This window comes from Bufo bufo, chromosome 1, assembly GCF_905171765.1.
Source record: "Bufo bufo chromosome 1, aBufBuf1.1, whole genome shotgun sequence".
NCBI lineage: Eukaryota > Metazoa > Chordata > Amphibia > Anura > Bufonidae > Bufo > Bufo bufo.
Window position 1 is genome coordinate 760,071,792 of NC_053389.1, and position 23,509 is coordinate 760,095,300.

The following is a 23,509-nucleotide window of genomic DNA, read 5'->3' on the forward strand; positions in this document are numbered from 1 at the left end:
CCTATAGTGTCCGGAATAGGATCCGTCACTTCCAACCTGTCTAGATACATAGATCTCCAGCTCCAACCTGTGGTGAAAAATACTAAAACCTATTTGAAAGATACCACACAGATTATACAGATTTTGGAGGAATTAACAATTGAACAGGACTGGATTATGGGAACTCTAGATGTCCAATCCCTGTACACAATTATAGACCATCAACAGGGATTGGAGGCAGTCGAAAAACAACTGATAAGGGATGGCACATTCGAGGACGCCCAAATAAAATTGATACTGGAAGGCATCCAATATATCCTACAACACAATTATTTCTATTTCGAGGGGGAATATTATTTGCAGAGATGTGGCACCGCCATGGGGACCAGATTTGCCCCAAGTTACGCCAATTTATTTTTGGCAGAATGGGAATTTACTACCATCGTGCCCAGACTTGGGGCGGATCTGGTCCTATGGCGGCGTTACATCGATGATGTGATATTTATTTGGGGGAAGGGAAAGACAGAATTAATGAGGTTCTTGGAAGAGATCAATAACAATGATCGAAATTTAATTTTCACGTCTAATATTAGGGAAGAAACTGAATTTTTGGATCTCTTAATAAAAAAGACAGGTGATCATTATTCTTGCAGTACATACCAAAAACCAACTGCGAAGAATGGTTTCATTCTTTTTGATAGTTGCCACCTACCCAGGTGGCTAGTAAATGTTCCATTAGGCCAATTCCGGAGAATTAAGAGAAATTGTACTGAATCTGAAAAATTCGAGGAAGAGGCAGTTAGAATGAAATCGCAATTCCTGGATAAGAAATATCCAGTAATGGTTCTGGACGATTCCTTAAATAAGGTGAGAAAATTGGATAGGAAGTCCTTTTTTAAAGAAAAAACAACAACTGAGACAACTGAGGACCCCAAGAGTGAAATTAAAATAATCCTACCCTTTAGTAGTGATTACAAAAAGATAAAAAATATCATATTTAAACATTGGCACCATGTAGCGAGTGATAGAGTGATAGGCCCGTTACTACCAGATATACCAAAAATAATATATACAAAAGCCCCAAATTTAAAACTTAAAATAGCCCCGTCAGCAAAAGAAAAAGAAAAAGGACCCACAATTACCAATCTAGGATCCTATATGAATCTAAAAGGTTTTTATAAGTGCGGGAGATGTATGGGATGCAGGATGAGCCTACAAGAAAGAAAAATTACCAGAGTAAACTCAGCACATAACTCCTTTGTTTGGGAAATTAATAATTGCCTCACTTGTAACTCATCTGGAGTTATCTATTTGATACAGTGTCCATGCAAGCGCCAATACATTGGCAGAACAAAAAGATTATTGAAAGTTAGAATAAGTGAACACGTATCAAATATCAAAAAGGGCTATCTGAAACACTCCCTCTCCAAGCACTACGATGAAGTACATAACAGGGATCCATCGAAATTATTTTTTGTGGCCCTGGAAAAAATCGATAGACATTGGAGAGGGGGTGATTATATTAGGAGGATGTCCAGAGCCGAATCAAAACATATTTATGAATTTGGTTGCCTATTACCAACAGGCCTGAATTCGGACCTGGAGATCTTCGGTTTTTTATAGGATGCTGTTCCCCTCTCTGATGAGAGATCCCATGTTTAGCCTTTCTGGCTCTGGGGCCCCCCGTCCGGGAGGAGACCGGCATCCATGACTTCTGAACCTCACTTTCTACACTTATTTTATTGGCAGAAATTGTCTTACAAATCCCCCCCTATGTATTTTGTATATTCTGTATTCCTATGAATTTTATATTATTATATTTTTGTATTTAATATATTTATGAATCAATGTCTCCAGATATATCAGCCGATACTTATTAGTGTATAGAGAAAGAGTTAGTATGTATGAAAGTATATTTATGATCTTAACAATTTTTATGTAGATTAAAATATTATAATTTTAATATTGTATCTTAAATCACGATTTTTTATTCTAAATACTGAGTCGGGTAGTCTACTAGAATATGTGAGTGGCATTTGCAACAAAAAACGCAATGGTTGCTGAAAAACCGCACGAATACCGCACCCTTAACTGCACTTAAAACCGCAATGGCAGTTTTTGTTCTAAGATGATCCGGATTCCGGTTCCTGTTTTTGTGGATCACCATAGAGACTATAAAAGGTGGAGAATGATTGATGGCGCTTTGACCACTGAGGAAGGGGTGTAGACGCCCCGAAACGCGTCTGGTAAAGGAGAAGGAAAAGCGCCCACCTATTACACCGGATTCCCCCTACGGATTGCATGGCCATGCACGAATAAACTTCCAGCAAAGCCTATACAGACACAGCTTTCAGCGTACATCGCTGTTCAGAATCCTACCTGCCGGATCCCGCGATACTGTGACGTCACCCGCCTGAGACTTGCGGCGGAGGACGCTCAGACGGCCGGCACCGCTTGCCTCGAGGAGACGCCACATAACGGGATACATCAATAAGGAATCAGGTAGGAACTGAAAAAGTCTGGGATTTTGCCTCTATTTTCCTGATAGGAGTGGAACTTTCTGCAGGAACTATTTATACGGTGTTTGCTCACATCGGTGACAAGCTGACAAAAAGTGTCCCATAGACGTTTTATCCATCCCATTTACATATGACATTATTCTACAAGTGTCACGGAGTGCAGCCACAGAATTTTTCACCCCGACTACAGTGTTGTTAATCAAATTGGTACCATACTATAGTAATTTTAAGTGTATTGTATTTTATTGTGAAAATGTTTTAATATTATTGTTACAACCTCACTTGGTTTAAGTAAAAATTATCTCCATATGACACAGATGTTGTGAGTGCTCGCTCCCTCTTTTTTCTATTTCAGATTCAAACTGTGCCTGATAACTACTTGGCCCCCGTGTCTGGGGTATAAACACCAAGATTGAGCAGGCCTGACGGCAGCATATGTTGATATATCAGGCACACAGATCACTGCAAAAACTCAAAGTGGTCAGCAGATTAAAAACCTAAATTCCGCCCCCCAACATGTTTCGCCAGCTATTCTGGCTTCATCAGGGGTATCGGGCAGACATTTATGGTTGCCTACAGCGTAGTGGAAAAATTTCCAAATTGGGTGGAATTATAAAAGAAAAACAATTCCGCCACCTCTTATGGGTTTTGTTTTTACAGCATACAGTAAAACTGATCTGTTACTTTCATTCTCTAGGTCAGTACGATTACAATGATACCACATATTTATCGTTTTTCTTTCTTTTGAATACCCAATAAAAAAATAACTTTTGAAAAAAAAAATTTTCTTTGCATCGCCATATTCTGACCCCCATCACTTTTTTTTTTTATGTGTGCGGGGGTTCATTTTTTGCGGGGTGACCTGTACTTTTTATTGATAGCATTTTGCGTTGTGTATGACTTTTTGATCACTTTATATTAAATTTTTTGTGGGAGGTGAAGCAACAAAAAAACAGTGAATTGGCCATTGGATTCTATGGGGATTATACTATGTCCCTATGGAGCCTTGCCACAGGCAGGTGCTCCATAGGAACTTATCAGCGGCAGCCTCTGGTCACTCAAGAGGACAGAGGCCGCCACACACTTTGGCTCCTCCGATCCTTGCTAGGGGGAAGCGGTGCACAGCCGGGAGCACGAGTTCCCAGTTTTTAACCTCCCAGATGCCACATTTGAAGGATTAAATGTATGCGATTGATGTGATCGCCGATCGCATACATTAGTCCCAGATGCCTGCTGTTTTAAAGTCGCGGGCGCCATTTTTAAATACACGATCGCCGATGTAAATTTACATGGGGCAGTCAGGAAGGGATTAAAGGGGTAGCTGAAGTCAGTGCTTTCCTGATTGATTATAGCTGATTGTTTCCGATTCCTCTGATCTTATCTTTGTGACCAAAGTGGACAATCCCTTTATTAACATTGGACTGAAAACAGCATGTGTACATCAGGCTGCAGATCCAAGGTAAATGCAGACTCCATAGTCTGTAAACTAGCTCACTATCTCCAGGTAGATAACAATATCATCTCAGCATGATTGTCTCTACTCATCCGCACACAGATGGCATTAAGACAGCCTTGTAGATGCTTACATTATCTTAACATGCTTTCTCTATCTATTGAGCTACTCCTATCATTCCCACGACTGCTGTTTTCATTTTTCCCCATTATCACGTTGCTTATTTTCCTGTATTATCTAAACCTAAGTTTTTACTTTCCCAAGATATTTTTCTAGATTATGTTTGCAGGCTAGCTGTGGAGCGAGGGAGTAGGAAAACATAATCAGTACAGGTCCTCCAAGTTCATGGTTTTCCTAATGTTTATCCGAAAAGGAAGAACAAAAATAGTTCTGGTTATAAGTCTTATACCACAAAAACATCTGCTGAGAGAATCAAGAGCAAGAACACGGTTACACCGTCCTTTAAGGACTTCCATAATATCACAGGAATATGCCATCAATAGTGGTCCGTGCAGGACCGAATGCGGAGACCCCCCACAATCAGGAGAATGAAGACAAATATGGCCCTTTTTTACTTTTACCAGATACTACCTTGCCTGTGCACAGTGTCTGGCATTGCACGTCACTTGCATGGGGCTGAGTTACCTGGCTCCCACTACAATCACTATGTACCTTGCAGATGCCAGTGCTCCTCTGGAGTGAGATGTGCTTTTTTAAGCAGATGTCTTCTTTGGTTACACGGGTTGTCTGCAATTTTAAAAAATGTGACTAAAAGCGGGATATGTGATAAAAATAATAAGAAAAGTGCACTGTTAGTGGTCCCCACCAGTCATGGTTTACTTCCCTTTGGTGATAATGTGTTGCAAGATGTCATCACTTCCAGTCTGCTGGGGACCATAGACAGCAAAAGGGAGGTTGGACAACCCCTTTAAATGATAAAATTATTTCTGTCAACAGCGGTCATTAGAGGGCCCTTACTGAATACGGTTTTAGTATACGGCTCCATATACATTAGGCCTCATGCACATGCCCGTTGTTTTGGTCCGCATCCGAGCCGCAGTTTTTGTGGCTTGGATGCGGACCCGTTCACTTAAATGGGGCCACAAAAGATGCGGACAGCACTCCGTGTGCTGTCCGCATCCGTTGCTCCGTTTCTTGGTCCGCAAAAAAATAAATAACCTGTCCTATTCTTGTCCATTTTGCGGACAAGAATAGGCAGTTATATCAATGGCTGTCCGTGCCGTTCCGCAAATGGCGGAACGCACACAGACGCCATCCATGTTTTGCGGATCCGCAATTTGTGTACCGCAAAACACACAACTGTCGTGTACATGTAGCCTTATATGGAGAAAATTGTTGGGACACAGCTCTAAATCATTGAAATCAGGCGTTTTAATCGGTTTCATTGCTACATGTGTATAAAATCCAGCCCCTGGTCATGAAGTCTGCCTTTACAGATATTTGTGAAAGAATGGACAGTTCAGTACATACATTTTTTTCCATGAACTTTCTTCCCTCCTAGTGTCATGATGTAAGGAACACCAGAAGGAAAATGACCAGGAACTAGGCCTCAAGGCTAGGGAAAGGGAAACGGTAACCACCTAAGAAAACCCTAAACCTAGCCTTGACTCCTGACTCAGTATGAATAGACCCTGAAGTTTGGAATATTCATACACCGGAAACCTAGGCCCTAGTAACCCTGAATAGCCCTAGGAGTAGTGACAGGGTCTGAGACTACTGGTTCCTTCCCAGATGAACGAACCAGCATCTCTCTGAGGCCTAGTAAACAACGAGCAAAAATAGAAAATGGATGAGCAGGAATTCAGATGAAGACCACACACCAGCTCTTCCAATTCCAGGCAGAGAATAATCAACCGCATGGTATGAAGTGTGAGTCCAGACTAAATAGAGGAGCAGTAATGACCACAAGCTGCACCAGAGACAAGAGGTGTGGTCATTACCAACAACAACACTGCAACAAGTGAAAACAGATAGACTGTCAGATAACCTCATCTGCAGCCAGTCTCTCAAAACTTCTAACCTCTGTCATAGGAGGGACCGTGACAGCCCCCCCCCCCCCCCCTTCTACGGGTGACCTCCGGACACCCAGGACCGACCTCATCCGAATGAGCCCTGTGAAAGGCTTTCACAAGGCGACTAGCATTAACGTCAGCCGCTGGAACCCACATTCTCTCCTCTGGACCGTAACCCTTCCGGTGAACGAGATACTGAAGGGATCTACGGAGAATTTGTGAGTCCACTATCCTGGCAATCTGAAATTCAAGATTACTGTCCTCCATGACAGGAGCGGGAGGCAAGGAGGACGGTTCAGCAGGTTCGACATATCTCTTATAAATTTTTAAAGCCTGCAGAAGTTCAAGACGAAAGGCTACCGGGTTAATAATGGCAGAGATCTTATATGGACCTAACTTCCAAGAGGGTACCTTCAACTTAATGTTTCTTGTGGACAGCCACACAGAATCACCCACTCTCAGGTCCGGACCACTCATACGTCTCTTGTCAGCCATACGTTTATACTAGTTGTCCATTTTATTTAAATTAGTATGAATTTTCCACCAAATAGATGACAAAGAAGAGGAAAATCGTTCCTCTTCAGGTATACCAGAAGTCTCAGTACCAGAAAATGTGCCAAATTGCGGATGGAACCCATATGCCCTAAATAAACGCGACTTATCAGTGGACTCCTGCCTACGGTTATTTATGGCAAACTCGGCCAAAGACAAAAATAAAGACCACTCCCCCTGATTCTCTGAGACAACACATCTCAAATAAGTCTCCAGATTCTGGTTAGTGCGTTCAGTCTGCCCGTTGATGCCCGAGGATGAATGGCCGATAAGAAGGACAATTGTACCCCCAGGCGAGTACAGAACGCCTTCCAGAATCTGGAAACAAGCTGAGTCCCCCTGTCAGACACCACATCAGGGAATACCATTGTTGTAGAAATATTAATAGTTGTAATCTGCTCTCATCAAACTTTCCACAACACCATGTAGCTTCACGATATTATCATGTTATCGACAAACACTTGCGTGAGAATTTTAGCATTAGGTAGAGTTGATAATGCTATAAAGTGCGACATCTTGCTGAAGAGATCAACCACCAGAATCACAGTTTTCCCTCAGCAATTCAGCAAATCTGTGATAAATTTCATGGATAAATGAGTCCAAGGTCGGGACGAGATAGACAATGGAAGTAGAGATCCTGAAGGCCAAATATGTGTCACCTTGGCACGTGCACAAGTCTCACAAGCTGACACATAGCCCTCAACACATTTACGTGACCTTGGCCAACAGAATCTACGAGAAATGAGATTGACCGTGGATCTGCTCCCAGGATATCCTGTAAGAACTGTACAGTGATATTCCTCGAACACCCTGTGCCATAATTCAGAAGGAACAAACAACTTCCCCGGAGGACAGAAATTTGGTGCATCTCCCTGGGCCTCCAACACCTCTGGCTCAAGTTCGGGATAAAGGGCCGATATTACCACCCCTTCAGCTAATATCGGACCAGGATCTTCCGAATCACCCCCACCCCACCCCACCCCCAGGAAAGCTATGCGACAAAGCATCCGCCTTGACGTTCTTAACTCCAGGGCGATAGGTGACAAGGAAATTAAATCTGGTAAAAAACAACGACCATCTGGCTGGCCTTGGGTTCAGACATTTAGCCGACTCCAGGCAACCCAGATTTTTGTGATCGGTAATTAACGTAATGGGATGAATCGCTCCTTCCAACTCAATGACCAGCAACTCTATTACTTACGTCATCATTTTTTTCAGCAGTTGAGAGCTTCTTAGAGAAGAAAGCACATGGGCGCCATTTACTAGGTAAAGGACCCTGCGACAAGACTGCTCCTACCCCTACCTCGGATGCGTCAACTTCCACAATGAATGGCTGTGACACATCAGGTTGCACCAGTATAGGAGCAGAAGCAAAACATTTCTTCACAACTGAAAAGGCATGTAATGCCGCATCAGACCAGACTGAGATATCCGAACCTTTCCTAGTCATGTCCATTAAAGCAGTGGTCCCCAACCGCTGGAAGATTGTTTGCCGGGCCGCAGAGGAGAGAGGAGCGGAGACGCCAGACGCATGCACGCCCTACGCGCACATCAGAGTGGCCAGAGTCAGTGGAGAAGGAGGCGGGGACCGTGGGAGGGAATCCCTCTCTCCCATGATGTGGCCGCCGCAGAGCCCAATAAAATAAGCGGGCTCTGATGCTGCCCGCACCACTGCCACCAATGAATGTGTGGCTAATATTAAAGTAGGAGGAGGGACGGGGGAGGGTTTACCGCTGCGCCATCTCAGCTAGTGTGCTAGGCGAACGGCAGCAGCGTCAGCCTCCTCCAGTCCCCAGCCATTAGTGTTCTGAAAAGCAGCCGGCGTAGGTACCCGGCCCACACCCCGTCCCACACACTGCAAGATTATTAACCTGCCTCAAAATAAAGGCAGGCAAAAAACATGTATCAGGCAGTCAGCAAGATTTGGGATTAATGTGACTCATTAACGGCAATGTTGCCAGTAGCCATAATTTGAGAAGATGGGGGTCACCTATTATTAATCTGAGGTACATGGTGCTATTACATTAGTACCCCCATGTACCTCACATTAAAAGTAAGTGGCCCCAAGCACCTTATCAAATAATGGGCAACAATGGGTTAACATGATGAGGTTTCTTGCTATTAATGTGAGTCACATTCAGGTCCAAATTGATAAAACATGCCTCATATTAACAGCAAGTTACTCCAGCATGTACCTGATGCCATTAACCCAATCGTTATATAGTGTTATATATTTTAATATGCACCTTGTGTCGGGGCGGACACAGACAGCAGAGGGCCCCCTCAAACCACACATACAGATAAACATATAAATGCCAAAAAATATATATCTTGTTAATAAAAAGACTCCAAGGACAAATCTGTATTACACACGTTATTTCCAGTTTGTAACAGCAAACCCTCCAGTGTTTAGGCGAGTGATCCCTCTGGCTCCTCTCCTGAACGTTGGAGGGGTCGCTAGAGGTGCAACATTAAAGAAGACCTCTCCCCTCTCCTGACATGCCTGTTTTAATAGCTTCATGCATTCCCCGTGTAATAACAATTCTGGAGCATCTATTCTTATGGCTCTATGTTGTGCTATTCCTTTATTATGTCTACTAGAAGTTATGAATGAATTGCTAGCAGTCTGCAGTAAGGGTACAGGGGGGTGATAACCAGTTGGGGATGTGTCCCTGCACAGTCTGACAATGGCAGCACTGGCTGGATAAAATGAGACTGTGCAGGTACACCCCCCAACTGGTTACCACCCTCTGTACCCTTACTGCAGACTGCTAGCAATTCATTCATAACTTGTAGTAGAAATAATAAAGGATTGGCACAACATAGAGCCATAAGAATAGATGCTCCAGAATTGTTATTACATGGGGAATGCATGAAGCTGTTAAAACAGACGTGTCAGGAGCAAGGACAGGTTTACTTTAAAATGTGAACACCCCCTAACAAACAAGCATTGTGCTGCTGGCTAATGATTTTTGGTGCAAATAAACAATGCTGTAGGTAAACACATAGAACAAAATACTATTAACCAAATCAAGGGAACTGAAATTTAGTTATCAATTCAATGTAGGTTTTACAGATTGTTGATAGAAAATGTATGAGAAAAAGTGCAAATAGCAAAGAGCAAACAACTTTTATATAACTTTTCTGGCCTGTTTGACAGTTGGTTGATCTACTGGAAACTCATTTTTCTGGCCTTTATTTCTGCAAATTCATCAATGACTTTTTTTTAAGTCAATCATCCTAGCACGTTCATTTTCTATGGACAACATAGCCAGTCCACTCAGTCTGCCCCATGGTAGACCTCAGGTAGTTTTTGATCAATTTTAGTTTGGAGAGCGAACGCTCGGCACTTGCCACCGTTCCTGGCAGGGTCAAGAACAAAATGAACGCTGCGCATACTTCAGGAAAACTTGAGGTTAGTACATTGTTTTCAATTGTGAGATCTGTGGTTTTAAAGAAGCTCTGAAGTAAATTAGCTGGAGAGCTGATGAAGTCATTTTTGAAATGCATTACAAGTTTTTCACCATCCTTAGGCTACATGCACACGACCGTGGTGTTTTGCGATCCGCAATTTGGGGAACGGCACGGGCAGCCTTTAATATAAATGCCTATTCTTGTCCGCAAAGCGTGGACAAGAATAGGACATGTTATATTTTTTTTGCGGAGCAACGGATGCGGACAGCACACGGAGTGCTGTCCGCATCTTTTGCGGCCCCATTGAAGTGAATGGGTCCGCATCCAAGCCGCCAAAACTGCGGCTCGGATACGGACCAAAACAACGGCCGTGTACATGAGGCCTTATGCAGTTCCTCATCAGATGATGATAAAAGTGAGCTGGGAAGGATTGCTTTAAAAAAATGTACAATCTCGTGTAGGCTTTGGAATCTTTGTTTTAGTTGTATTATAATTATGTCTAAACAGGTGTTATAGATGTTTCTCCGGAAGTACCTCTCCGCATCATGAAGTCGCTCATCTTTACACAACTCATCCTACTGTCGCTTCACGCGTCTTTGTCTTCTTTGTTGAAATGTAACTTCTATGCTCAATTTTCCTGACAATCGTATTGCGCTGTTTTTCGCTCCGTCATAATCACTTCTGAACTTCTAAAGGATTTCAACTGCGTTTTGAAGTAATTGTGTTGCTTTCTCAATATTTGTGTCTTCAGCTTGCAGACACTTTGAAATTGACCCCACAACCAGTGATGGCCAGTTCGCATTGTTCGCCCGCGAACATATGCGGGCTGCCATCTTTTTTCACAAGTCCGGCGAGGCACAGGTAAGCCCTTACCTGTGCCTGTGCGCTAGCCGGTCTGAAAACAAGTGCGGTCAGCGGGAGCAGGCAGTTCTGAGAACAGCCACCGGGGGCCTTCATTGGGCTGTTCTCAGAACTGCCTGCTCCCGCTGACCGCACTTGTTTTCAGACCGGCTTGCAGCACAGGTAAGGGCTTACCTGTGCCTCGCCGGACTTGTGAAAAAAGATGGCAGCCTGCATATGTTCGCATGCGAACTGGCCATCACTGCCCACAACATCCAGAATCTTCGCTTGAAGAACAACTATCATCACAAACTCAAAAGAGCTGATGTTTTTTTTTTAAGCTAGAGGCATCGTTGCTGTCATTAGAATTTCTGTCTGATTTTAGAATGATTTTTGTCAGTGCTTTCTGTATATCAGTGTAACGATACCGCAGTTCTGTTATGGTATTTTTTTTTACTTAAAGGGATTCTATCACCAGGTTTCACCCCCTCCAGATAAAAATATGGTTATGTTCAGGGAGCTTTCACGATTGCTAATGTGGTCTTATAAATGTAATCTGTAGGCTCATTTTGCTAAAAAAAACGCTATTACTAACCTGTCATTCAACAAAATAAGGCTACTTTCACACTAGCGTTCGGGTGTCCGCTCGTGAGCTCCGTTTGAAGGCTCTCACAAGCGGCCCCGAACGCAACCGTCCAGCCCTAATGCATTCTGAGTGGACGCGGATCCGCTCAGAATGCATCAGTCTGGCGGCGTTCAGCCTCCGCTCAGCAGGTGGACACCTGAATGCTGCTTGCAGCGTTCGGGTGTCCGCCTGGCCGTGCGGAGGCGAGCGGATCAGTCCAGACTTACAATGTAAGTCAATGGGGACGGATCCGCTTGAAGATGACACAATATGGCTCAATCTTCAAACGGATCCGTCCCCCATTGACTTTCAATGTAAAGTCTGGACGGATCCGCTCAGGCTACTTTCACACTTAGAAATTTTTCTAAACTATAATGCAGACGGATCCGTTCTGAACGGATGCAAACGTCTGCATTATAGGAGCGGATCCGTCTGAGCAGACAGCAGACGGACCCGCTCTGAACGCAAGTGTGAAAGTAGCCTAAGGTGCCCAAGGGGGTGTAAATGGATCCAAGCTGCCGCCCGCACCCGCCGCCGTTCGTGCCCAGCTCCGCCTTTCCCGACCTCAGCGCCACCTCATAATCCTGTGTGACGCCTCCGGCTCTCCCTCCCTCCCTCCTCCTTCTGCTCTAACATCTCTCGCGCGCGCGCATAGGGCTCAGCCTGATGCGCCCGTGCGGACTTCTCCGTTCGGCTTCATAGAGCGAAGTGCGCATGCGCCGGCACTTCGCTCAACCTCTCGATGACCTGCACACTGGCAAAGCCCTGTGCGCACGCGCGAGAGGTTAGAGCAGAAGGAGGAGGGAGGGAGGGAGGGAGAGCCGGAGGCGTCACACAGGATTATGAGGCGGCGCTGAGGTCGGGAAAGGCGGAGCTGGGCACAAACGGCGGCGGGTGCGGGCGGCAGCTTGGAGCCATTTACATCCCCTTGGGCACCTTATTTATATGAATGACAGGTTAGTAATAGCGTTTTTTGAGCAAAATGAGCCTACAGATTACATTTATAAGACCACATTAGCAATCGTGAAAGCTCCCTGAACATAACCATATTTTTATCTGGAGGGGGTGAAACCTGGTGACAGAATCCCTTTAATTTTACCAGTGTCATAAAGTACAATATGTGACGAGAAAGCAATCTCAGAATGGCCTTGATAAGTAAAGCGTTTTATAGTTATTACCACATAAAGTGACACATGTCAGATTTGCTAAAAATGGCCTGGGCAGGAAGGTGAAAAATGGCAAGGTCCTTAAGGGGTTAAAGAGCCAGAACAGGAAGTAGAATACTGACTTCAATAAATTATATCCAGAAAAAAGGACATACAGGCTGTTAAAGAGGAGCTCTCACCTCCCCTGACTCTTTTAGTGACCACTTGCGTTCTCCATGTAATACCAATTCTGGAGCTTCTATTCTTATGATTCTATGTTGTGCTGTTCCTTTATTATTCCTACTAGAAGTTTATAAATTAATTACCAGCAGTCTGCAGTAAGGGTACAGATGAGTGTTACCAGTTGGGGTTGTCTGACATTATCCAATCAGCGCTGCCAGTGTGCAGGGACACGCCCCCAACTGGTAACACTCATCTGTACCCTTACTGCAGACTGCTAGAAATGTGTTAATAAACATCTAGTAGGAGTAATAAAGGAATGGCACAACATAGAGCCATCAGAATAAATGTTCCACGCCTGATATGGAGGAGGGCAGCGAAATCCTCAATGGCGGTACTACATCAGGAGAACCAATATAAAATTTTGACGCATTGGTATCACACTCCTGACCTCCTCCATAGAATGAATCCGGTAGTCAGGAGAGGGGAGAGGTCCTCTTTAACACGTGATACTTAAATTTGATTGATGTGTCCCTTCAACTGCTTCACGCTGATTTGTGAAAGGATTGAAATGATATATATATCCTAGAAGCTGTGATGGCTAACCTTCGAGGTGTACCAAGATGTACATTGGCTGTTCTCAGAACTCCGTAGAAAGGAATGGAGCATGCTGGGGGTCGTAGTTTCACCACAGCTGGAGTGCCAGAGGTTAGCCATCACTGTCCTAGAGCCCTCTCTTCCCCGCGCATGTAGTATACACGTACCTGGCCGTCCGCATGATGTAAAAGGATCAGGCCGCCTCCATCCTCTGCCCCAGATGCTCACGTACCTGCTGTAGTGGACAGGGGTCAGCATAAGCCCTAAATGACACTGCACATTTCAAGGTCATGATGTGCGGAGCCAGATTTCTCATGCCTTATCAGGTTAACACGACCAGAACCTGAATTACACATAGAAAAAAAAAATTGCAGAAGAAAATAAATTTTGATGCCTGAAAAACTGAACTGCGTTTTAGGATGAATTCCTAGAGCGGATCTTGGGGACCATACACATCTGTATAGGTGCCATATGTTGCATCCATATGACAGCCTCGGCTTCACTTCTGCACCCCCAAAATTTACAATAAATTGTCTGCTTGTGCAGTTGATTCGGGCCCCATGTACACGACTGTATCTGTTTTGCAATCCACAAATTGCAGATCCGCAAAATACGGATGCAGTCCGTGTGCCATCCACATTTTTTTGGCCGACCTATTGTTTTGAATGGGTCTGTAATCCAACTTTTGTGGACGTAGTTTGTCTTTTTGCAGAAAAAAGATAGAACATGTCCTTTACTTATTCACAAAAGGTGGATCACAGACCCATTGACAGTGATGGCCAGTTCGCCGCGAACACATGCGGGCTGCCATCTTTAGTAAGGTAGACTCACCCGTCTGGCGATGCACAGGTAAGCCGGTCTGAAATCAAATGCGGTCACCGGGAGCAGGCAGTTCCAAGAACAGCCGCCGGGGGCCTTCATCGGGCTGTTCTCTGAACTGCCTGCTCCTGGTGACCGCATTTGTTTCAGACCGGCTCGCGGCGCAGGCACAGGTAAGGGCTTACCTGTGCATCGCCAGACTTGTGAGTTAAGATGGCAGCCCGCATGTGTTCGTGGGCGAACATGGCGAACTGGCCATCACTGCCCATTGAAGTCAATGGGGCCGCAAAAAAATGTGGATGATCCTGCACTTTTGCTAAGGCTACTTTCACACTTTCGGTAGCCTTTTCCGGCAGGCTGTTCCGGTGGGGCAACAGCCCGACGGATCCGTGCTACCGCAAGTCCACCGTGCCGCCGGAGATCCGCTCCGGCCCCATTCACTATAATGGGGGCGGGCCGGAGGTCCGCCCGCAGCACGGCAAACATGCCGAGAGGCGGCCGGACGAAAACCTCAGCATGTTGTAGTTTTATTCCGGGCACCTCTCGGCATGTTTGCCGTGCTGCGGCCGGACCTCTGGCCCGCCTCCATCATAGTGAATGGGGCCGGCGGCTCGGTGGACTTGCGGTAGCACAGATCCGGCAGGCTGTTCCCCTCCCGGAAAGGGCTACCGCAAGTGTGGAAAAATAAAAAGCATATGTGTTATATGTCTGGGCCCGCGTAGAAATATAGCAGCAGGATCTGTAGAGGAGAAGGGCCCCTGATGAAGCGGAGCGAAACCTAGGTCGGGCAGGAGTTTGTTTTACATGCGATACCATGTGCGTGATCCTGTAAGTAGAATAAAGTGTTTTATTTTAACTCCTCTAGTGGGTCTGCGCTATGTCTATGTTATCTTTAAGGGGCTGACAAAGAGGACCCTTTATCTGCTCGTGGGTTAAGAGATACAGAAACAAGTGTGAAAGAAGCTTAACTCCAATTTCAAGATAAAACGGGTAACGGGGGGGGGGGGCAGTGTGATAAAATAAAAAAGTATTACTTACTGACCGGATCCAGCAGCGCCGCTCCCGTTCACTCCGCCAGGCTTGGCTTATGATGATAATACAGTAAGAAATGCCTGTGTAATTCTTTCACTGCACTGCCCACCATTGCCCCGTTTTTAACTTGAAACAGGGCATCCCTTTTAACCCCTTCCCTTTTTTCTTTTTTTACAAAAAAAAACAAAAACATCATTGCTATGGCCGCATCTGAAAACCCCCAAACTATTACAACATAAAAGGGACAACCCCTTAAAGCTACAGCACAAGACGGGACAGATGGACAAAACATCCGCCTTTAAGCTAAGGAAGAGAAGACAATAGAGAAGAAGAGCGGACAGATGGACATGACAACCCCTTTAAGCTACAACAGAAGAAGGGACAGATGTGCAGGACAACCCCTATAATCTGCGGGAGAAGAGGGACTACATGGTCAGGACAACCCCTTTAAGCTACAACAGAACAGGCGGACAGATGGACAGGACAACCCCTTTAAGCTACAACAGAAGAGCGGACAGATGGACAGGACAACCCCTTTAAGCTACAACAGAAGAGCGGACAGATGGACAGGACAACCCCTTTAAGCTACAACAGAAGAGCGGACAGATGGACAGGACAACCCCTTTAAGCTACAACAGAAGAAGGGACAGATGTGCAGGACAACCCCTTTAATCTGCAGGAGAAGAGCGGACAGATGGACAGGACAACCCCTTTAAGCTACAACAGAAGAGCGGACAGATGGACAGGACAACCCCTTTAAGCTACAACAGAAGAGCGGACAGATGGACAGGACAACCCCTTTAAGCTACAACAGAAGAGCGGACAGATGGACAGGACAACCCCTTTAAGCTACAACAGAAGAGCGGACAGATGGACAGGACAACCCCTTTAAGCTACAACAGAAGAAGGGACAGATGTGCAGGACAACCCCTTTAATCTGCAGGAGAAGAGCGGACAGATGGACAGGACAACCCCTTTAAGCTACAACAGAAGAAGGGACAGATGTGCAGGACAACCCCTTTAATCTGCAGGAGAAGAGGGACTACATGGTCAGGACAACCCCTTTAAGCTACAACAGAAGAGCGGACAGATGGACAGGACAACCCCTTTAAGCTACAACAGAAGAGTGGACAGATGGACAGGACAACCCCTTTAAGCTACAACAGAAGAGGGGAGAGATGGACAGGACAACCCCTTTAAGCTACAACAGAAGAGTGGACAGATGGACAGGACAACCCCTTTAAGCTACAACAGAAGAGGGGAGAGATGGACAGGACAACCCCTTTAAGCTACAACAGAAGAGCGGACAGATGGACAGGACAACCCCTTTAAGCTACAACAGAAGAGCGGACAGATGAACAGGACAACCCCTTTAAGCTACAACAGAAGAGCGGACAGATGGACAGGACAACCCCTTTAAGCTACAACAGAAAAGCGGACAGATGGACAGGACAACCCCTTTAAGCTACAACAGAAGAGGGGAGAGATGGACAGGACAACCCCTTTAAGCTACAACAGAAGAGTGGACAGATGGACAGGACAACCCCTTTAAGCTACAACAGAAGAGGGGAGAGATGGACAGGACAACCCCTTTAAGCTACAACAGAAGAGCGGACAGATGGACAGGACAACCCCTTTAAGCTACAACAGAAGAGCGGACAGATGGACAGGACAACCCCTTTAAGCTACAACAGAAGAGCGGACAGATGGACAGGACAACCCCTTTAAGCTACAACAGAAGAGCGGACAGATGGACAGGACAACCCCTTTAAGCTACAACAGAAGAGCGGACAGATGGACAGGACAACCCCTTTAAGCTACAACAGAAGAGTGGACAGATGGACAGGACAACCCCTTTAAGCTACAACAGAAGAGGGGAGAGATGGACAGGACAACCCCTTTAAGCTACAACAGAAGAGCGGACAGATGGACAGGACAACCCCTTTAAGCTACAGGACAAATGGGGAGAGATGGCAGACAACCTAAGTTATGGCAGACAGTCACATTAATGTGCTATGTATTATGTATTTTAGGGAATAAATGACGCCTACATCGAGTATTTTGTGCCTAAAAATTCCGTTCCATTTTCTGATAATAAAACATGAGATAAACTATGAGAACAACAGAATGAAGGTCAGATAAATCTCCAGGAAAAGCCCCAGTGAGATTCCATTCTAATGAAAGCTTATTATTCCGTTTACACAAGAGAGCGGTACGCTGTAGACTCTAGCGCTAAACGCGCAAAAACACGGGCTGTCTCATAGGCAACAGCTCGGGAAATCTCCGCACACCCGTCCAGCCATGAACTGTAAAGAGCCCCCCTTCATTATAATGCAGCGCTCCCCATCTCATTATACGTAAAACCCAGGACCCAGATTTGGACCTTACAGCTTTATTTACTGTATTTTTGCCTATAGGCTTCAGAGCAAGAGCGGTAAACGGCTCACACCCAAAAGGGGACGGCCCATCTCATACATTGGGGCATATCGCTAGGATATGACCCCAATCAGCTCTGGGAGCTCGCAAAGTGCTGGAGGGTGCACCGCGCATGCGCGACTGTCCTCCATTCATTTCTATGGGAGCGACAAAAATAGCTGAGCACTTGCTCGACTATTTCAATCAACCCAATCAAAGTGAAAGGAGCAGTGGGTGCTCTTGCTTCGTGCAATTCACATTCCTTTCAATGGTACTTCTGAAAATAGCCGAGGGTGTTCTAGAGATCAGAGCGGGTCCCAGAGACATTGGAGGCATATCCTAGTGATATGCCCCCAATGTATGAGATGGGCCAACCACTTTAAGGTGCCCATACACATTAGACCAGGGGTGCACAAACTGAGGCCCGCGGGCCGCATGCAGCCCCCAGAGCCAAGGTTTGCGGCCCCCGTCCTGCTGAGCAGAAACACAGCTTATCATGCGATCAGCTTTGATTATGCCCGGAGCCACACAATTGCAGGGTTACAGCTCCTGCTCCTACACAGGAGCAGGACGGGGCCCGGCTGTCAGAGACAGCGGGGGAGCCGAGGAGAAGGCAGAAGCAGTGTATCAGCGCTTCTGCCTTCCCCTCACACGGGTGAGCGGCGCGCTCTGCAGTTTAGACCCATTGATCACGAGATCACCGGGTGTCAGGGGCAGAGGAGTACAGAGCCTCACCAGGAGGCTGGTTTTCCCTGTAATTGGGGCTCCTTTGGATGCTCCAGTTACAGTGGAAATACCTTTTGGGGACAAATTATTTGGTAAATATATGTATTAAAAGTAACAAAAAATAAATAAAAATAGAAAATAAAAAAGTGCAAATAAAAAAATTAAAAAAAGTCAGTGTCCCCCAGAGGTCTTTTAAAGACCTCTTGGGGGACATACAGTGCTGCAAAAATATATATATAAAAAAAAAAAAAAAGCAAAAAGATGTAAAATAAAAAAAAGGAAAAACTATAAAAAGGAAAAAGTGCAAAATAAAATTGTTCACTGTCATATTATGTGGCAAAAATATATTTTAAAAATGAATAAAGTGATGATAAAAAAATGTAATAAATAAAATACAAATAAAAGGAAAAAAAGGAAAATGTGCAAAATAAAAAAGTCAGTGTCCCCCAAAGGTTTTTTTGTAGCAGAAATACAGTACAGACCAAAAGTTTGGACACACCTTCTCATTCAAAGAGTTTTCTTTCTTTTCATGACTATGAAAATTGTAGATTCACACTGAAGGCATCAGAACTATGAATTAACACATGTGGAATTATATACATAACAAACAAGTGTGAAGCAACTGAAAATATGTCATATTCTAGGTTCTTCAAAGTAGTCACCTTTTGCTTTGATTACTGCTTTGCACACTCTTAGCATTCTCTTGATGAGCTTCAAGAGGTAGTCCCCTGAAATGGTTTTCACTTCACAGGTGTGCCCTGTCAGGTTTAATAAGTGGGATTTCTTGCCTTATAAATGGGGTTGGGACAATCAGTTGCGTTGAGCAGAAGTCAGGTGGATACACAGCTGATAGTCCTACTGAATAGACTGTTAGAATTTGTATTATGGCAAGAAAAAAGCAGCTAAGTAAAGAAAAACGAGTGGCCATCATTACTTTAAGAAATGAAGGTCAGTCAGTCAGCCGAAAAAATTGGGAAAACTTTGAAAGTAAGGTCTATTTGACCATGAAGGAGAGTGATGGGGTGCTGCGCCAGATGACCTGGCCTCCACAGTCACCGGACCTGAACCCAATTGAGATGGTTTGGGGTGAGCTGGACCGCAGAGTGAAGGCAAAAGGGCCAACAAGTGCTAAGCATCTCTGGGAACTCCTTCAAGACTGTTGGAAAACCATTTCAGGGGACTACCTCTTGAAGCTCATCAAGAGAATGCCAAGAGTGTGCAAAGCAGTAATCAAAGCAAAAGGTGGCTACTTTGAAGAACCTAGAATATGACATATTTTCAGTTGTTTCACACTTGTTTGTTATGTATATAATTCCACATGTGTTAATTCATAGTTTTGATGCCTTCATAGTCATGAAAATAAAGAAAACTCTTTGAATGAGAAGGAAAAACCATTACAATTATCACCCCATTCATGTGAAACTATACATATTGTATAATAAAACTATCCAACACATATAGGGAACTAATTATAATAATTTTCATATAGTTTGAATAAAAATGACTTTAAAAAAAAAAAATTGTACAGTTTCCCCCTAATAAAACAAAAAAATATATATTAAAAAGCCCTGTGCTATGTAATAAAAAGCTGCAAAAGTTATTTTGGTCGTCCAAAAAATAAAAAAGCTACAAGTGTTTGAACCACGTGTGCTAAATCACTAAAAAATTAAGTGGTCATTAAAGGGTTAACCAATAAGTGCTTTCCCGGCTAGTCAGGCCTCATACACACGACCGTACCTTTTCTTTTGGTCTGCAGGACACCAGTCATGTGCGTTCTGCATTTTGCAGAACGGAGTAACGGATGCGGGCAGGACACAGAGTGCTGTTCGCATCCGAGTCACATAAAAAAAAAATGCGGCTCAGATGCGGACTAAAACAATGGCCGTGTGCTTGAGCCTTCACGGAAAGCGCTTACTGGTTATTGCAGGGTATCTACAGTATATCTGGGGGTACAGGAGGCGGTAATAACCAGTGAGCACCGTCCTCTGCGGTGAAGGAAAGCGCTCATTTGTGAATGGGAGGAAATGTCGCCACTTAAAGGAGTTTCCTAGTTAAAATGATTTTTAGCCAGTTCCTGCAGCGTGGTCCCTGACACAGAAGATTCCTATTTTCCCGCTCCGTGCTGCTCTCGCCGTCTCCATCTTCCGGTCCCGGAGCACCTGTCCAGCAAATGACTGACTACATCGGTGACACGCTGCTTGTGGCCACATCACCACTGAGGCCAGTCATTGGCTGGAGAGGTACAAGTGACTATGCCCATATCCAACCGGATGTAAATAGCGCCGGGACCGGAAGACGGAGACAGCGGGGGCGGCAGGGAGCAGGAGAGTATGGATCTTCTGTTTCAGGCCCACGCTGCAGGAACATGTTACACAGCACGGTATTCAGGACAATTACTGGGAACAAGTCTTCATAGATACGCTCATTCCTGATATCTGGCCGGTATAACCGTGCCGCCGATCAGCCGATAAACAAGGAATCCCTCGTTTGTCGGCTGATTTGCATATTTTATCAGCATGAAAGATGTCCGATTATCGTCAGCACTAGTGATGAGCGGCAGGGGCAATATTCGAATTTGCGATATTTCGCAAATATTTTGTAGAATATTCGTCATATATTCACAAATTCGAGATTATATTCTTGATTGCGAAAATCGGCAATTTATTATTCGCGTAATGCGTGCGAAATACCGGCGTGGGGTAGGCAACTTTTCTATTGGTTGCTAGGGATGTTGTTAAGCTGTGACAAAGCCTTCTCATTGGCCCACAAGCTAGAAGAAGGGCGGGATGATCACCTGATGTGTGCTCTGCTAAAAAAAACGAATACTCGTCATTACGAATATATATCACTCACTATATTCTAAATTATCGCAAATTCTCGAAATGTGCCGATATTCGCGATAAAACTGTGCTTTTCGAATATTCGCGCTCAACACTAGTCAGCACATCTCACCGTGTAATCAGGAACGTGCTAACGACAATCGATAGAAGTGAATGAGGGAGGAATGACCGAGGTGTAATTCCATTATCTCTCAGGACAAAGGGAAATCGCCAATACACACGGGGAGACAATAGGACAGACATCACTACTCAAATATACAATGTCCCACCCTTTACAGTACACATAGACATTTAACACATCCCAAAATGGCACGAATTAGACCCGGAGTTCAAAAGTTAGTAAAAGTATTTTAAGCAGGGAGCGGAAAACATGCGGACAACCATAGAAGGGCATCCTTCACAACGTGTATGTTCAATTTTAGGACATATTCACATGTGGCAGCTGAGGCGCGGTCAGAACCGCACCTGATAAACTATCGGGCACATTTATCAAGCTCGCCTAAACTTAGAGAGGAGTATTTCATTCGGCCGTCCCCCCTCGATGCACCGTCACCACCTGCCCTTGACTGCTGCCCCGCGACACCGGACGTTTTCATCTTCGCACGGGGAGAAGCAGCTGCGGCGGTGTGGGGACCAGGAGCGGCGTAAGTATATTCAGTGTGAGGGGCCCTCCATATGGGGGAGCTTTTTATAGTCTGGGATAACCCCTTTAAATGTGGCACTGCCGCTGATGAATTAGACGAGGCGTATAGGTATTAGTCTGACCTCTGGTGGTTGTTTTTAAGTACAGCAGGTTCATATTCACTAAGACTGTGCATTAAAAAATAGTCGCATCTGTGCGGAGAAAAGTCGCACATCTACCTGAAAGTGCAGCTTTTAATGCAAAGAAAATCACACTTTACCACTCAAAACTTCGGAAGAAAAGTACGCCAGTGGAGTAGAAATTAGACTGTCTTTGCGCCTAATTCTTGTGTAAGAAAGGCACAACTCCTGAACTAGTCTAAAACTTCAAAATGGTTGGGCGAGGCGCAAAAGTCTCTAAAAGAGGCGCAATTTCAGTAGCAAATGCGGCTAAAAAAATTAGACTGTCCAAAACTGCATTTTATTTTATATTTAATTAAAAACAGACGCAAAAGTAAATGAGCCCCTATGGGGGAGATTCACTGAAAAGCGATGTTTTAAAAACTGTGGCATCTGTCAGTTTTCCGCCGCCCTCGTCAGTTTCCCTAGAGGGTGGCGTGACCAGCCGTCCCGACAAATTTATCTTCCTTTACACCAGTTTTCTAGATCGAATGGAGCCAGGAATCTATGGCAGCTCTGAGCAGTTGTAGATTTCTATTTAGGCGCCGGACTGCCGGAGGGTGCGCCTAATTTATGACGAGGACACGTGCTATCTTTTTTGCGGGGCCGCGGAACGGAAGTGCGGATGTGGACAGCACACTGTGCCACAACCATTGAAATGAATTTTGCGGAACGGATGTGGACGTGTGAATGCACCCCTATTCTGCAATTGTCTAATTTTTGCGACTTTTTTTCCGATCTATTTATGTAGGCGGGTCTTATTTTACTGAACCGTGCGCAAAAAACGTCTAGTTTTTCCATCCCTCCTGGGCTGGCGCATTTTTATTTGTCAGTTTAGAGTGGTGAAGCGCAAATTTTTATTGCTTTAAAAGTGGCCCTTTCAGGTAGAGGCGCGACTTTTCTCTGCACATTTGCGCAATTCTTTTGGTGGACAGTGTAATTAGACCAGTCTAAGGCCTCATGCACACGACCATTCCGTTTTTTTGCGGTCCGTAAAACACTGAAGCCGCCCATGTGCCTTCCACAATTTGTGGAACGGAACGGGCGGCCCATTGTAGAAATGCCTATTCTTGTCCGCAAAACTGACAAGAATAGGACATGCTATATTTTTTTTTGCGGGGCCACGGAACGGAGCAACAGAGTGCTGTCCGCATCTTTTGCGGACTGAGAAAAAAAAAAAAAAAAAACAGAGGAGCTTGATAAATGCGCCCCATTTACTTTCCATATTTCCGCCGATGTGTGAATAGCCTCTCATGTCACAGCTCCCCGGGCGGCCGTTATCTGTACACCAGGCTGATGGCGGCGGGTCACCCCCTGCAGGAGGCCACTGCCGTGAATCCCCCTCACCCCACTCATTCCTTCCTCCACTTCTCGTCACTCCTCGCCCACCGGCTCCCCCCCCTCGCGTGACGTCACAAGTGACGCCTATCAGCCTCCCCTTAACCCACCAATCGGCGCCCTTAGTGGGCGTGGTCAGACGTGGTTCGTTCCCATTCCCTTCCCCCCTGCTCCCCCCGGTATTCGGTGTTCCTCCTCTCC